We start from the raw sequence: 4,298 nt of genomic DNA on the forward strand, positions 1-4,298 counted from the left end.
GTGAATGAGATAATACTCCCTCCGATTCCCATTGAATATTTCATATTTGACCGGTGTAGAATTTAGGAAATTATTTAACTTTAATAGTAAAAGTGGGTAAAAAAATTAGTAGAATGTGAGTCTTACTTTTATATATTAGTTTTATAATAAAATGTGGGTGAGAATAAGTTAGTGGAATGTTGCGTTCATTACAAAATATAGTAGTAAAAGTGAAATAAGATATTTATTGAAAACCGTCCAAATAAGGAAATATGAGACATTTAATGGGGACCGGAGGATAATTTCTCAATGTCTTCAAAAACTAAATAATTTAAATAGGAAACTTTTAATATCTTTGCAAAATAAAAAGATGTATATGTTGTTAACAATGAAAGGTAATATTGAAGATACTAATACTAAATTCTTATTAGGAATGAACCTAATAAATCTATGAACCAGAGGTGAGAGGATTTGTGCGTCTAAAATGGATGATAGGTTTATATAAATATTGATTCTCTCATGCAATTCATCAAACATGATACAGCCAAGCCGAAAAGCAAATAAAGTTTGATCAACAATGGAGATGGATTTTCCCTTCAACTTGACAACATTTTTCCTTTTCCTCTCAACTATGATCTTCTTCCTAATCAAGACTAAACCAAAATCCCTCAAATCACAGCCAAACCTGCTGCCTCCGTCCCCGCCGAAGCTGCCGGTAATCGGCCACCTCCACCACCTCCTAGCCAGAGATCTTCCCCACAAAGTCATGCAGAGGCTAGCCCAAAAATACGGCCCCGTGATGCATCTCCAGCTCGGGGAGGTCCCCGTCTTGGTGATCTCATCACGGGAGGCCACCAAGGAGGTGCTCAAAGCGCAGGATCCCGCCTGCGCGGACCGCTATGGTACCACAACACCGACATCGCATTCTCCGCCTACAACGACTACTGGCGCCAGATGCGCAGGATCTGAGTCGCGGAGCTTCTCAGCTCCAAGAACGTCAGATCTTTTGGCAGCTGGAAGCTTCTTCTGGGGATGCTGTTGATCTGACGGACATGATCTCCGCATTCGCCAGCACCTTCACCTGCAGGGCGGCGTTTGGGAAGGCCATGGCCGGTCGCGACGGCCTCATTGGTTTGTTCAAGGAGGCCGCCGCGATGGCTGGAGTATACGAGGTGGCTGATCTCTTCCCATCGTGCAAACTGGCGAATGTCCTCAGCTGGAGAATATACCAACTGTGGAGGATGCGCCGCAAGCTTGACGCTGTTCTTGACGGCATCATCGACGAGCACAAGCTCAAGCAGAGCGGCGAGTTTGGTGGCGAAGACATCGTCGACGTTCTCATCAGGATGCAGCAGGCCAGAGAGCTCAAATTCCCCATCACTAATGATAACATCAAAGCAGTTATTTTGGTAAGTAATCAGGGAACTGCGTCACTCCTTCCTTAAAAGGCCTTGTAAAGATAAAATCATTATAAAAACTTTATTGGGAATGATTTCGAATACATTCCATTCAGGGCAAGTAGAAGGATCTGCCCCGGATTGAATTTCGGGTTGGCCAACATTGAGTTGCCATTGGCCAAAATGTTGTTCCATTTCGATTGGAAGTTGCCTAATGGAATGAGTTGTGATGGTTTGGATACTAGTGAAGGAGAAGGCCTCTGTGTTACAAGAAAGAAACCCCTTATCACTATTCCTATACTCTGTCATTCTACCGGTTAGAAATTAGTCATTCACCTCCTTATAAAATTTTATTAGCAAGATCACCATTTTGTCCATTGAGACAAGAAGAGATTCCATCTTTTCATAATTATTTTACTCATGGTTACTAGGCCTTGTTTGATTTCTTTAAAAGATTTTTAAAATCCCTCTATCCAATCCAATTTCTTCTATTTGTTTGGTGGATAGTTGTTAAGATTCATTTAATACTAGTATATGGTTATGTGAACTTATGAGTGAGTTTTAACAAATTACCACATGTTATATGGAGTAGTAGGTTTCATCACCTGAAAAATTGCATTTGATTATTGCACTTTAGAGCCATTTTTATTGTTAAGTTAGTTGGAGCCTTTCAGTTTAAGGACGAATTTGTTTCATCAACCTTTGCAGACGTTACACCAAACGATGAGCACTAGCCTTCCTATTAAAACCATACCTCGTATTAAATTTATTTTAAAACAATGTAAAGCCTAGCAATTATACTTTAATTGTCCCAGCGCAAGTTCATAGATCATAATTCCATGTCCATCCAAAAAAACTTACCTTCCCAAAAATAATCTTTATATGGCCATGTGATTATTGGTGCGTAAATTTGTATTTCCACACTTCTAATGATCACCATTCCATACACATAAATTACCTTCAAATTTGATATTGAAAAAAGTAAATTATTTTAATTTATTAGAAAGGCTTTTTGTGTTATAATTAATGGCTCACAATACTTATATAGTTGATTTAGTTTTCTTTTTAAATCGATGTTATACGTTGTTATGATTATTGTTTGTTTCATTTATCAATACCCTCCTTCAAACCCTTCAAAATGCAATTGGAGGATTTGAACCTTTTTCTAATTGGATTAGACTAGCCTTTTTATCGAACTAGTTCAAATTTAAAGATTTGATATATTGTTGGGTCAGTCATTTTTCAGATTCAGTCCATACATATTGTTAAGACAGTTAAATTTAGCTCACAATTGGACATTCACTCTAACATTATGTACGATAAAATAATCATGTTTTTGGTTATAGGAGAAGTGACACGTATGACTTACATCATGACTTCAGTTATCTTCACACATTTATCTTCACACCGATATGAATATTGTTATAGTAGTTAGTTTTTATTTGCCAACGACAATATCATGAGACGAATCCAAATAAAAGGCGGTAGAACTATATACTGTTATATAGTAATATGATGACATGTTTTAATCCTTTCGGAGAGATGTATAACTAAGAAATCGTTAAAAACTTATTATAGTACTATGATTAATGAGTAAACACAAAACATTATGTTAGTTACACAATAAAGTTTGCGTGGTTTGGATGCTTTCTATTTAATTTTTAATAGGACAGCTACAACTTCCATGGGCCAAAAAGACAGTTACAACGTGTAAATCGAGAATAATAAGAAACTTGAGATCTTTGAATTTCATGATATTTTTCATTTTTTATTTGCGAGTAATAAAATTTTAGTCTTGGTGAAGAAATATAGGAATACAGTATATATTTTATTGAAATTACTAACATAAAAACTAAAAAAAGATAAATCTGTTCAGAGAAGAAAGAGAGAGATTTATTTCAAAAATAGAAAATGATTATTTTAATTGAAATAAATAAAAAAAAATGAAAAGCGATCATGTACTATATACTCCCTCGCTCCGTTCCACAAGAATATGCACTATTTCCTTTTTTAGTTTATCCCACAAGAATATGACTTTCTAATTATGGAAATTTTTTTCCTCTATCAAGGTGTGATCATTCTCCACTAACAATACTTTAATTATTTTTTTCTTTCTATATCTCTCTTACCTTTTCAATTGTGCATTAAAACTCGTACTCAACTCAAAATGCATATTCTTATGGGACGAAGGGAGTATAAGAATTAATCTGAAATCCAATTACATAATCCAACTTATATTTTTAATCGTCCTAAATTTCAGATTCATATCAGCTGATCCAAGTAATATTATAGATCATCCAAGCAATTCAACATTGAATCACTTAATCCAACTTATTTTGCTAAAAATTCAAATTCGATTATGATAATTAACAACTATTCGCTTTGTCCGCAAATAGGAGTTTTGTTTTACTATTTTGGTCCGTCCACGAATAGGAGTCTTAGTTCATAATTATCACAAATGGTACAAAGGTCTCACATTCCACCAACTCATTTCATTCACATACACAAGTTGAACTCATACTTCACTAACTTTTTTCCACCCACTTTTCTTAACATTTTTTAAAATTCGTATCATAAAAGAAATGAAACTCTTATTCGCGGATAGATATTACTTTTTTTGTCCATTTAAATTGACATTTTATTTTTTAGAGTACTCCATTTAAAGTAATACAGTACATTAAATATTCTCTATGATTTAATCTCAGTTAAACACATTAAAGAACGATGTATAAATTCTTAATACAGAATAAAAAAACGTAATTAATCATGTTAGGCTCATAATAAAAGAACGTTTATCGTGCACGGCTGAAATAGGCGCGTGATGGCGTGCAATTCGCAGCATGACCGTTTTTTAATGGTTTGGATTGAGTTTTTAAATCAATATTCTTGATTTATTCGAAATACTCTCTGTCGCATATATAC

General features: G+C 34.8%; 1 pseudogene; it reads left to right on the forward strand.

Moving 5' to 3' along the window:
- Positions 1-528: 528 nt before the first annotated feature.
- LOC125210179 (cytochrome P450 71D95 pseudogene) lies at positions 529-1,498 on the forward strand (annotated as a pseudogene).
- The last annotated feature ends 2,800 nt before the right edge of the window (positions 1,499-4,298 follow it).

Source organism: Salvia hispanica, chromosome 3 (assembly GCF_029641045.1).
Source record: "Salvia hispanica isolate PSC_SH4W2 chromosome 3, Shi_PSC_v1, whole genome shotgun sequence".
Taxonomy (NCBI): domain Eukaryota; kingdom Viridiplantae; phylum Streptophyta; class Magnoliopsida; order Lamiales; family Lamiaceae; genus Salvia; species Salvia hispanica.